This window comes from Amblyomma mixtum, chromosome 3, assembly GCF_055824585.1.
Source record: "Amblyomma mixtum isolate Tamu chromosome 3, ASM5582458v1, whole genome shotgun sequence".
Taxonomy (NCBI): Eukaryota; Metazoa; Arthropoda; class Arachnida; order Ixodida; family Ixodidae; genus Amblyomma; species Amblyomma mixtum.
The window spans coordinates 42,711,215-42,724,175 of record NC_143014.1 but is presented as its reverse complement, the minus strand read 5'-3'; the positions used below and the strand labels follow the sequence as shown (position 1 = coordinate 42,724,175).

Below are 12,961 nucleotides of genomic sequence, written 5' to 3'. Positions count from 1 at the left end.
AGCAAGCAGGCGGTTAAGCTGGCACTGACGCCGTCGTGCACCAAGGCCTCTCACATTCAAAGTTGCTACATGTAAAGCTGTGTCTAGTTTCATCGCCATGCCCTATGAAAAGGAGACTTGAGTCCCACAGTACCCCTCATAGTCAGCCGAGCAGTCTTCTTAAACTCACTGTGCATGTACGGTGTCGCCTTTCCAGATATCCGCGTGCAGGCGTCGGGAACCCATGGGTAATTCCTTCGCCAGCAGATCCAGATCCGTGCACACAGTCTGATGGGTACCACTCCCCACCAAAAAAAAAAGACAACAAGGAAAAAAAAGAAAAGCAAGAAAAAAAAACAGCACAAATGCACATTGCAGAACTACGGAGGCGGTTTCCCCGCCTGCCTTGTCTCGGCCATGACGTTCGGCCGCGGCTTGAACATCGGACGCCGGATTCCCGGGGCCTTCGACGGCGGTTCGTCGCTGCCACCATCAAGATGCGTCTTTTCGCCGGCGCTTTCCTCGCGGGAGCGTTTTCCAGCCGTTAGGGTGCCAGCCTCCTCAGTGAAGTCCATGCCTTCGGTGTTGGCAGGTTCAGCGCTGTCCAGAGCTTCGGCCGCGGCTTCTGGCGCGCCCTTCGGCGCGCCATCGCCACTCTGTTGAAAGGCACTCTGAACTTGTACTACACTCGCCGGTACCTCACTTGACGTCGCCTTCTGCTTCGTCAAAACCGTAAGCGACGGCCCTTCCCTCGCTGCTGGTTGCCCGTCTGCACGGGCTGCATCTTCCGCATCAGCCTCGTCCATCAGCAACTCAGACTTGTCTACTCCTGTACCGGGGCCGGTAATGCTCGCGTAAGTGCGGGCACACTGTCCGTCTTCATGGCCGAACCGTCGGCAGGTTCCGCAACGCGGGACTCGGCATTCCTTACGGATGTGCCCCGTACTCCGACAGCGTAGGCACAACGGTGGTCTGCCCGGTACAGCAACGAGCGCCAGCTCACCGCTAACATTCAGCTGGTGCGGCAGGTCGTCCAGCTTCACGCCAGCTCTCAACTTCAACGTGACGAGTCTAGTAGTCGAGCCTTTTTCTGACATACCACTCACGCGCCAGCGCTCGCGGGCAACTTCCGTCACTTTTCCGTACGGCGCAAAGGCAGCCCGAACATCCTCGTCTGGCACGTTGTGTAGCAGCCAGTGAAGTTTCAGTCGCACATCTTGGTTGGCCGGGTCAATCACCAAGCAGCGGCCTTTTTTCACTACCAGCTCACCGACACTAATAATCTTGGTCACCGCTTCAGCATCCTTGAGAGTGACGGCCCAGACGTGGCTCATCCGATACGCCCCCATTGCGATAACATCGGGGAGCAGCGACTGCTCTGCTAAAGCGTCGCGGAAATCTTCCACCCGGTACGGGCGGGCCCTGATATCGGCGTGCAAAAAAACCGTATTCAAAACGAACCGACCTGTAGGCAGTGCTGGCAAAACAACCTGGTAAGTATTTTCCTGTTGACTAGCCCTGTCACCGCGGCCTGACACGGCCGCTGAAGCCGCTCCATCGGAGCCCTGCATTCTGCGTCCGTTCACTGGCGTGGCCGGAAGCAGAATCCAGAGCAGAGTTCGACTGCAGAAGTTTAGCAATCTGGACAACTTGGCGACCGTTCATTATCCAACTGAAGGCAGCGGGATGCAAAAAACAAAGGCAGAAGCAAAGGACGACAGCCTTGTCATTTTGGAAGAGGTGGACAGTGCAGAGAAGAAGAAGAAGAAGACGAAAACAACTGCAGAACATGAGGTGAGGAGATGCGCTAACTACTAAAACGAAAAAGAGAGGGGGTGGGATGAGAGAAAATAAAAACGACACGGTCGCCCCCGGGAGGGCTCGAACCTCCAACCTTTCGGTTAACAGCCGAACGCGCTAGCCGATTGCGCCACGGAGGCGGACGCTTGGAGAGCAGAGTTCGACTGCAGAAGTTTAGCAATCTGGACAACTTGGCGACCGTTCATTATCCAACTGAAGGCAGCGGGATGCAAAAAACAAAGGCAGAAGCAAAGCACGACAGCATTGTCCTTTTGGAAGAGGTGGACAGTGCAGAGAAGAAGAAGACGAAAACAACTGCAGAACATGAGGTGAGGAGATGCGCTAACTACTAAAACGAAAAAGAGAGGGGGTGGGATGAGAGAAAATAAAAACGACACGGTCGCCCCCGGGAGGGCTCGAACCTCCAACCTTTCGGTTAACAGCCGAACGCGCTAGCCGATTGCGCCACGGAGGCGGACGCTTGGAGAGCAGAGTTCGACTGCAGAAGTTTAGCAATCTGGACAACTTGGCGACCGTTCATTATCCAACTGAAGGCAGCGGGATGCAAAAAACAAAGGCAGAAGCAAAGCACGACAGCATTGTCCTTTTGGAAGAGGTGGACAGTGCAGAGAAGAAGAAGAAGAAGACGAAAACAACTGCAGAACATGAGGTGAGGAGATGCGCTAACTACTAAAGCGAAAAAGAGAGGGGGTGGGATGAGAGAAAATAAAAACGACACGGTCGCCCCCGGGAGGGCTCGAACCTCCAACCTTTCGGTTAACAGCCGAACGCGCTAGCCGATTGCGCCACGGAGGCGGACGCTTGGAGAGCAGAGTTCGACTGCAGAAGTTTAGCAATCTGGACAACTTGGCGACCGTTCATTATCCAACTGAAGGCAGCGGGATGCAAAAAACAAAGGCAGAAGCAAAGGACGACAGCCTTGTCATTTTGGAAGAGGTGGACAGTGCAGAGAAGAAGAAGAAGAAGACGAAAACAACTGCAGAACATGAGGTGAGGAGATGCGCTAACTACTAAAACGAAAAAGAGAGGGGGTGGGATGAGAGAAAATAAAAACGACACGGTCGCCCCCGGGAGGGCTCGAACCTCCAACCTTTCGGTTAACAGCCGAACGCGCTAGCCGATTGCGCCACGGAGGCGGACGCTTGGAGAGCAGAGTTCGACTGCAGAAGTTTAGCAATCTGGACAACTTGGCGACCGTTCATTATCCAACTGAAGGCAGCGGGATGCAAAAAACAAAGGCAGAAGCAAAGGACGACAGCCTTGTCATTTTGGAAGAGGTGGACAGTGCAGAGAAGAAGAAGAAGAAGACGAAAACAACTGCAGAACATGAGGTGAGGAGATGCGCTAACTACTAAAACGAAAAAGAGAGGGGGTGGGATGAGAGAAAATAAAAACGACAGGGTCGTCCCCGGGAGGGCTCGAACCTCCGACCTTTCGGTTAACAGCCGAACGCGCTTGCCGATTGCGCCACGGAGGCTTTTTTTTCTTTATTGCCTGTTTTGACAATGATAACAAACAAACATACACACAAACCGCTAAAACACGTGAACCGGCCTACGGTCAACGTGGTTGTTTAAAACTTCTTGAGGGCTGCAAGTTCATCCAGCACGCCAAGCCATTCGGGTAGCTCCGATTGGGCTCGGTAACATTCCCGCACACCCACAACACTTTCAATTAAATTTTCTCTTACAGGTCGAATGTTTACATCGGCATTTCTCACTGACATCCTGGTTTTCTATATGCTGTGGAGGCCCAGTAGCATGATGAGATCATAAGGAACATCTCGGTCATCTTCTACCGCTAAGAACCGGATTCCATACGGCGTGATTGGCAGGTCTTTCTTTATTGTTCTTTGTAGAATGTCCCAATGGAATACCGGATCCCAACATTCTATAAACACATGCTCGACTGTCTCAGGCTTTTTGCAGAGCATACAGTTAACCGTCCATGGCACAAAATGCCCTTTTGTTCTAGCCAGGTTTTAACTGGCAGAGTGTTAGTATGGAGTTTGAAGAAAAAGCTTTTCACGTTAGGATTTACTGGCATACGTTTCACCCTTTTCAGAACATCTTGCCCTGGGCCTACGCAACCAAGCTGTCGATACACTGGTGCAGGCAGCATGACATCCAACAAATCTTTATACAGTTTCTTTCTCGACACATAACTTAAATAATCTAAAGAAAAGCGCACTTTCAGCATGTTAAAAGCCGTGACAACTTCGCGCCAAAATCCTCTTACGGCTGTCGTTCTTTTATCACAACAGGACACCAAAAACTCAGGCAAAGCATTGCGCATGCGCACTTGCACAAAAGTACACAAAAAGGGATCATTCTGGTCTCGCGGAAAAATAAAACGCGACACAATCTGTCTGATAAACAAATGCACAAGCACCACTCCCCCTTTTCGAACCGAAAGAAACAGATTTGTCCGACTCGTACGTTCCCATGTGCTTCCCCACACGAAAACAGCAAAGATTCGATGTATTTTTTGTATGGTTACGCGCGACATGAACAATACCTGCAAGACATACCACACTTTTGCAACCAAGAAAAGGTTGCAAACAGTTGCTCGTGTGAACATAGATAGGTTCCGGCCGTTCCACGCTTGCGTTTTCCTTCTGAGATTCCCTATTTCCCTATTCCAGTATTCCTCAGTGTCATTGTATTGGTCTAGTGGTACACCCAAGTACTTTGAGGGCAGCGCTGTCCATCGCACATTGGCAAACACTTCAGGCTTTTGATCCCACTCCCCGTGCCAGAATCCAGATGATTTCTCCCAGTTAACACGGCACCCCGTTTTAGCGCAGAAATCAGCCGCCACTCTAACAGTTTCTTGAACGCTTTCTTTGTCTCTACAAAAAATAGCGACATCATCTGCGTACGCAAGCATTTTTACCTCCGTTGCTTCCAGCACGAAACCGCGTATCCTTTCGTTCTGTATCATGCTCAAGCATAACGGCTCTAGGTATAAAGCAAAAAGCAACGGGGATAATGGACAGCCCTGCCTCACAGACGATTTCACTGGCACTCTTTCGGTGAGATTCTTATTTATAATAATTCGCACTGCACAATCAGAGTAATCTACATTGGTAATTTTTGTAATCTAATTTTGTAATCTACATTGGTGAGGCTTATCGGCCGATAAGACCCCACCAAAAGCAGCCTTGCTGAGTCCTCATACTTTGGAATCAATACAACGTGGGCAGCTTTGAAAGATGGCGGCAATCGTTTTGTTTCATAGGCTTCTTCGATTACTCTATGCAGGACCTGACTGTTCATCTTTAAAAGCTTTATAGAAAGCTGCACCCAGGCCGTCGGGCCCAGGGGACTTCCCTGCATTAAACTGGTCAATTGCTTTCTCTATTTCTGTCATACTGATTGGAGCTTCAAGTCTTTCCTTCTCACTCTCATCTAATTTGGGCATTAATCGCAAATAGTCACGTTCAAAGCCGTCCTTCTTCACTTGCTCCTGTCCTAGCAAAGCTTGATATTGCTCAAAAAAGGCGCGCTTTATCTTCTCTGGATCAGTGGTTTCTTCATTTCTGTACATTATTTTTTGTATTTCATTTTTCGAGGCATAGCTCTTTTCATAGCTCAGTGACCGCTTAGAGGGCGCCTCACCCATCCATAATCGCTCAGTGCGTGCCCGCACAACGGCCCCTCGGTACTTATCTTCATTGGCCTGCTCTAGCTTTCTTTTAACTTCCTTTATCTGGTTCGTGCATAAACCAGGCTGCGCAGATTCTATGTTCAGCAATAGTTTCAACTGGCTGTGCAATTCCTTTTCTTTCTGTTTTTCTTCGCGTGTTAGTATGCTTGCTCTCTCAATAGCTTTCATTTTTACGTCATTTTTGAAACCTTCCCACCTTTCCAACCAGCTTTCGGCTCCAGACACATGCAATGACTTCAGTAAATTATTTACCTCGCAAATGAAGCTGTTGTCGTCCAGAAGTTTGGCATTAAATTTCCATAAATCCGAATTAAATCTCACCTCCTTGAATTTTGATCCTAAGGTGAAGGAAACAAGCAGTGGTCAGAGAAGGATACTGGAATGACTTCGTAGTTTTCGCAGAGCGCCGCCAGATGCACCGATATGTATATGCGATCGAGCCTGGCATGGCTTTCACCCTGGAAATGATTAAACTGTGCCTGACTGCCGGGTGATAACATGCAGCCAACATCTATTAAGTCGTACTCCTCTACGAGCTCATCCAGAACCTGCACACTTTGATCCTTTAGAGTACGGACTTTAGCTCGGTCCTCTGGCCTGCAAACACAATTGAAGTCTCCCATAAATATAACATGTCGCTCTGTTTTCAAATACTGCTCGAGGTTTAAAAAAAAAAACTCTGCGGTCGGTTTCTTTGTTAGGCGCATAAAGACACACAACACGCCACAATAAATCACAGAATGAAAAATCCAGGATAACAAAACGGCCACTTTCGCAAACAATGACTTGTTCCTCCAAAATCCCAACGCTGTTACGTACAAAGAGCGCGCATCCCGCCGATGTTCCAACCGCATGAGCTATACAAACATTGAAATGAGTTCTAAAGGACTGCACCATACGGTCCGTTTGGTCCTCGCTGCTGACCTTCGTTTCTTGGACAGCAACGATGTCCAGCTCGTTTTCGATAAGTAGCCTACTAACCTGGCACTGCCTTCGCCTACTTGCCAAGCCCCGAACATTCAATGTTGCTACACGGAGGGATTTTTTAAAGTTTGCTGCCATATTTACGCTAGGACACAAGGACCGCACGGGGCTTACCTCGACAATCTGAGGTACGCCGCTGGCGTTGAAAATCGCGGCACTCGACTTTTCCGCCCCCGCAGCAAGATAGTAGTCCTGTCGTTGTTTTGGCCCTTGATACAGCTCCATGATGCACGCTAATTGCAGTTTCGTGGGCAGGAACAAGACTGGCCCACGCTGCTACGAGGGCTCCGTGCCGCCCCCTCTGCGGTCGGGCGGAATGTTCGGCTTGGGCTTGAAACTCGGCCGCCGAGTAGCAGACGTCTTGGGAGGCGGTTCCACGTCGGCGTTGTCGCCCGCGACGACTGTTTCCTCGTGCACTCTTTTTCCTGGCACTGCACTTGTGGTGTCCATGGTTTGCTCTCCATCCCACCAGCCCCCCGTCGACACTACTTCCAACTCCTTGCCGGAGTCTTCTTTGGCAGTCCCCGCCCCCTAAGGGGTGGTGTTGCCTTGATCTTGTTGGTCGCCTTTGCTGACGGCGCCTTGAGTGTCCTCGGTGCCTTCAGCCTTGTCGCCCGTTGGAGACAGCACGGGCACATTCCCAGCCCCTCTGGAAGCCTCTTCAGCGTCTTCGTCATCCATAACGAGCTCGGTCACATCGTTCTTTTTCGGCCTTGCGCCACGGAGGCGGATGCTTGTAGAGCAGTGTTCGACTGCAGAAGTTTAGCAATCTGGACAACTTGGCGACCGTTCATTATCCAACTGAAGGCAGCGCGATGCAAAAAAAACAAAGGCAGAAGCAAAGGACGACAGCCTTGTCATTTTGGAAGAGATGGACAGTGCAGAGAAGAAGAAGAAGAAGACGAAAACAACGGCAAAACATGAGGTGAGGCGATGCTCTAACTACTAAAACGAAAAAGAGAGGGGGTGGGATGAGTGAAAATAAAAACGACACGGTCGCCCCCGGGAGGGCTCGAACCTCCAACCTTTCGGTTAACAGCCGAACGCGCTAGCCGATTGCGCCACGGAGGCGGACGCTTGGAGAGCAGAGTTCGACTGCAGAAGTTTAGCAATCTGGACAACTTGGCGACCGTTCATTATCCAACTGAAGGCAGCGGGATGCAAAAAACAAAGGCAGAAGCAAAGGACGACAGCCTTGTCACTTTGGAAGAGGTGGACAGTGCAGAGAAGAAGAAGAAGATGAAAACAACGGCAAAACATGAGGTGAGGAGATGCGCTAACTACTAAAACAGAAAAGAGAGGGGGGGGGGGGGGGGGTTGAAAGAAAAAATTGGCAGAGGCTCAGCTTGGTTAAGCCCAGAAATTGCGAAATCAACTTCATCCGTTTCTTCAGCCCGCATCCGCCGTGTCTACCGCCACCCTGCGCCGACGGTTGTTGTTGTTGTTGTGACTGAGAGACGGAAGAAAAGGAAATTGCACGGGCCTGCCTACTGGCTCGAGCCGAGCCACCACCGCTGCCGCGTGCACGGCGCAGAGGTGGTGGAGTGATCGCGGCTTCGGCCGCTTATCTGTTTTTTCAGCAGCATCCGCTTCGGCGGACGTGGTTGTTGCTGCGACGCGCGTCTTTTCTTTCTTTTTTCTCCTCCTGTGATCATTTAATTCTCCGAGCTGGAGCTCTGTTTATACAACTGGTATGACGTCACTCCGACCGCAGCGCTCCTAGCGGGAGAAGCGAGAGGCTCACCGCCCGCCGTGTCTACCGCCGCTCTACGCTGACGAGCCGAGCTGGGGACCTTTTCTTCCACAGATGGTGTGACGTCACTCCTACCGCAGCGCCTCTAGTGGGAGAAGCGAGAGGCTCACCGCCTGCCGTGTCTACCGCCGCTCTACACTGACGAGCCGAGCTCGGGCCCTGGTTTTTCGCAGCTAGTATGACGTCACGTCTAAGGTCACGCTAAAAGTCAAACGTGTTCACCGCCGCGCTACGCTGAAGGGCTCAAACTGTGAGCAGTATTACTTTCGCAATAAAAATAATAACGACATGGTCGCCCCCAGGACGGCTCGAACCTCCAACCGTTCGGTTAACAGCCGAACGTGCTAGCCGATTGGGCCACGGAGGCGGATACTTGTAGAGCAGAGTTCGAATGCAGAAGTTCAGCAATCTGGTCGACTTGGTTACCGTTCATTATCCAACTGAAGGCAGCGGGATGCAAAAAAAGGCAGAAGCACAGGACGACAGCCTTGTCATTTTGGAAGAGTTGGACAGGGCAGAGAAGAAGAAGAAGAGGAGGAGGAGAAGAAGAGGCAGAAGAAGAGGTAGAAGAAGAAGGGGAAGAAGAGGAAGAAGAAGAGGAAGAAGAAGAGGAAGAAGAAGAGGAAACAGGAGGAGAGAAGAAGAGGAAGTAGAAGAAGGAAAAGAAGGAAACAACGACAAAACTTGAGGTGAGGAGATGCGCTAGCTACTAAAACGAAAAAGTGAGGGAGGGGGGTGAAAGAAAACATAGAAACGACAGGCTCACACCTGGGTGTGCTCGAATCTGGGAGGGCTCGAACCTGGGAGGGCTCGAACCCCCAACCTTTCGGTTAACAGCCGAACGCGGTAGCCGATTGCGCCACGGAGGCGGCCACTTGCAGAACAGAGTTCGACTGCAGAAGTTTAGCAATCTGGGCAACTTGGTTACCGTTCGTTATCCAACTGAAGGCAGCGGGATGCAAAAAAAAGGCAGAAGCACAGGATGACAGCATTGTCATTTTGGAAGAGGTGGACAGGGAGAGAAGAAGAAGAAGAAGACGAGAACAACGGCAAAACATGAGGTGCCGAGCCTGAGACAGTGGATCACTACCTGCTGTTCTGCCGCCGATTCTCTTCTTTGAGGAGGCGCCTATTAGAAATTCCGTTTCACCAGCTGGGTTTGCCTGTGTCCACTGAGGTTGTTCTTTCCTTTGGCGCTACTTCACTTGGACGAAGCAACAGGAGTGCGCGCTGTGCTGTTCAAAAATTTCTTCTAGAAACACAGCGACTCCCACGCTAATACTAATTTTATTTATTTATTTTTCTATTTGTTTTCATTTTTCTGATTATCAAATAGTTCATTTATTATTATTATTATTTTTTCTGTCTCTCTTTCAGTCAATACAAAATTGAACTATTCCATATGATGCATTCAAATTTGCATATAAAGCCGTCTTCCTGTCTTCGATCTCCCAGCTAACAGGACCCCTTTCGTTGCGTCGTCCAATCTGTCAGCCTATACCCTATTAATACTCCTTTTCCTCTAAAACTCCTAATCATTCCAACAGTTCACCGCCTGTGTCTTGGCCACTCCCCCGTAGTGGGTATGTGCCATTCTACTTGAGGCCAACCAACCAACCAAGGTGAGGAGATGCGCTGACTACTAAAACGAAAAAGAGAGAGAGGGGGGGGGGTATGAAAGAAAAAAATTAAAAGGACAGGGTCGCCCCCCTGAGGGCTCGAACCTCCAACCATTCAGTTAACAGCCAAACTAGCTAGCCGATTGTGGCATGGAGGCTTTATTTTTTCTAGATTTCCTGTAGAGTACTTACACATGTATGCAACACTGCCGCATTACAATGGATAATAAAAGACACTCGGCCCTCTTTGACGGTGCGTCGCTTAAAAACTCTTCTGGTTGACTGACGTGTCCCTTTCGGGTAGCCATATCACCTTGTCTTTTCAACACTTGTTTGATGAAAACCGTATTTTCAGTAAAGTACTCTCGCGCGGGGCGAACATGTTCATCAGCATTTTTCACAGCCATACGCGTCTACTATAGACTGTGCAAGCCCAGTACAGCGACAATATCGAGGGGTATCCCTCCTTCACAAGTAACCGGGAGGAAGCGGATGCCGGGAGGTGATATTGGCAGCTGCTTTCTAGGCGTGCGCTGTAGAATGTCCCAGAGGAATATCGCGCCCCAGCATTCGAGAAAAATGTGTTCTACGGTTTCAGGCTTTCGACAGGGTATACACTTAACTGACCAGGGGACAAATATTCCCTTTTCCTCCAGCGACAGTTTAACCGGCAGCGTTCCACTAAGTAATTGGAAAAAAAAGGTCTTAGTTGACGAGCGCACGGGCATTTTTTTCACCCTTTTCAGGAAGTTCATTCCTGGGCCTGCGCCGTATATGGAGCGATACACTGGGACTGGAAGCATTCCATCTATTAAATCTCTGTACATTTTTTTCTTTGTTATTGACAACAAGTATTCTTTGGAAAATATAACATTTGACATTCAGAAACTGAATATCACATCACGAAAAAATTCACGAATACTTCGGTTCGCCTTTAATCCAGAAGAAGACAACAAATTCTGGTAACTCGGGCCACAGATGCACCTGCATCACAGTTCGCAATAAAGGATGAGTCTGCGTCCGCAAAAACGTAACGAAAGAAGCAATCTGCCTCAGAAACAAGTGGGCAAGACCGAGTTCCCCTTCTCTGACCGGTCGGAAAAGATTGGTTCGTCTTGTTCTTTCCCGCAATGAACCTCACAAAAAAAAACAACACCAAACCCTGTACGCAGCTTTTGAATACTGACTCGCGATATGCACAACGCTTGAAGTGCATACCAAACTTTAGCGACTATAAACAAATTACAGACAGTAGACCGGGCGAACATGGAGAGCTCCCTGCAGCCCCACCCTAGAGTTTTCACCCGAGAACGTTCAATCTCTTGCATCCCATAATCACTTGTGTATTTGTAGCATTCAAGCGGCACCCCTAGGTAGTTCACTGGTAAATACGAGAATTTTATGCTTTCGAAGGATTCAGGGGTGGAATCCCAAATACCATGCCGAAACCCTACGCATTTATCCCAGTTTATTGAACTACCTGCCATCCGACAAAACTTCTTTGCCAAGCCCACTGTTTGCATAATACTTTCCTTGTCTTGACAAAAGACAGCAATGTCATCGGCGTACGTCAAAATTTTAACTTCGCTAGTCATCAGTCTAAATCCATGAATACCTTCACAGTGGATGACATTCTGACAAAAGGGTTTCAGGTAAATCGCAAATAACAAGGGCAGCCTTGTCTAACGGAGGACCTAACTTGAAAACTTTCCGGTAGTTGCTTATTGACAACCACACTAGCATAAAATTCGTTGTATGACGTTCTAATTCCCTCCAGTAAAGTGTCTCACATGCAGGTGCTCTAGGCCCAGTCCTCCAGCACAAACAGTCCTGAAAACGTTATCACGCCGCATGGGCTCAAATTTGGAAGACCAATTAAACGTCGCAAATATACGATGGAAGCGCTCTATGCAATGTCTGGCGCAGTGAAGGACCTGGAGTACGTAATAAATCCTTGTTGCCAGAAAGGTGTCTCGACCAAAAATTGAAAGCCGATGCGGTACAAACATCTGAGCATAACGCACAACGGCTGGAACTCGCTCTCTCCAGTAATGCGTACTTGATTTGTAGGCATGATGTGGAACACCAAGATATTTAGGAGGCACACAAGACCATTATATTCCAGCACAAAGGGGCGGGGTTGTGCCCCATGAACCAAAGCATAGGCCAGAACTTTTGCAGCGATTCATTTGAGCACCAGAAACTATGCCAAATCGATCTATCGTGGACAACACATCATCAATGCTGGGCTTGTCAATGCAGAAAAATGCAAGATCGTCAGCATATGCTAGCAATTTGACTTCACTACCCAAAAGAGGGAACCCATGGATGTTACTGTTACGCAAAACACTCAAACAAAGCGGTTCCAGGTAAAGAGCAAAAAGCAGAGGAGACATTGGACAGCCTTGCTTCACGGAAGAGAGGATCGGCACAGGGTTCGAGAGCTGGCCATTAACGATTAATCATGTTGACGAGTTGCTGTAGCAAAGCTGTACCCCCTTTAGTACAGTAGAACCCACGTTTGCTCGCTCTCGAAGTGAAAACAGAGATTAATGGCGAACGCGGTCAAATGCTCTCGTAAGGTCGATCTGAAGCAGAACAAGCTGCTCATGACAGCTGGAGAAATATTCAAGAATTGTACGCGCAGTGTGAATATTACTTTGAATGGAGCGGCCTCTCAGACCACACGTCTGGTGAGATCCAATGAGTACCGACATTGCGAATTGCAGGCGATTTGACAAGACTTTAGCAAACATTTTGTAATCCACATTTGCCGATGTAATGGGCCTGTAACCTTCTACGAAGCGCAGTTTTCCTTCATCAGTAGTTTTCGGAATTAGCACTGTGTGGCTTTTTGTAAAAGACTGAGGAAGGGCTCCTATATCGAGCCCCAACGTGAATACCCGCAGCAGGACAGGAGTGAGAATAGATTCAAAAGCCATGTAAAATTCTCCTGAAATTCCGTCAGGACCAGGCGTTTTTGAGACAGGTAACTGATCAATTGCATATTCCACCTCTTCCTGCGTCAAAGAGCCACTAAAAACAGAACAATCGTCCTCTGATAAAAGGCTCACTAAGGTGCTGAAATGCGCCAAAATTTCCGAATTATCCGCATCAGGTGAAGCACTAAACAAGT

The 12,961-nt window shown here is 49.1% G+C and overlaps 6 non-coding genes across 6 annotated transcripts; all 6 read right to left on the bottom strand.

Moving 5' to 3' along the window:
• Positions 1-1,845: 1,845 nt before the first annotated feature.
• Positions 1,846-1,919, bottom strand: TRNAN-GUU (transfer RNA asparagine (anticodon GUU)). Its single transcript has one exon. It is a non-coding gene; the product is annotated as a tRNA-Asn (tRNA).
• Positions 1,920-2,180: 261 nt separating this feature from the next.
• Positions 2,181-2,254, bottom strand: TRNAN-GUU (transfer RNA asparagine (anticodon GUU)). The gene has a single exon. It is a non-coding gene; the product is annotated as a tRNA-Asn (tRNA).
• Positions 2,255-2,521: 267 nt separating this feature from the next.
• On the bottom strand, positions 2,522-2,595 carry TRNAN-GUU (transfer RNA asparagine (anticodon GUU)). The gene has a single exon. It is a non-coding gene; the product is annotated as a tRNA-Asn (tRNA).
• Positions 2,596-2,862: 267 nt separating this feature from the next.
• Positions 2,863-2,936, bottom strand: TRNAN-GUU (transfer RNA asparagine (anticodon GUU)). The gene has a single exon. It is a non-coding gene; the product is annotated as a tRNA-Asn (tRNA).
• Positions 2,937-3,203: 267 nt separating this feature from the next.
• Positions 3,204-3,277, bottom strand: TRNAN-GUU (transfer RNA asparagine (anticodon GUU)). Its single transcript has one exon. It is a non-coding gene; the product is annotated as a tRNA-Asn (tRNA).
• Positions 3,278-7,450: 4,173 nt separating this feature from the next.
• On the bottom strand, positions 7,451-7,524 carry TRNAN-GUU (transfer RNA asparagine (anticodon GUU)). The gene has a single exon. It is a non-coding gene; the product is annotated as a tRNA-Asn (tRNA).
• Positions 7,525-12,961: the final 5,437 nt, after the last annotated feature.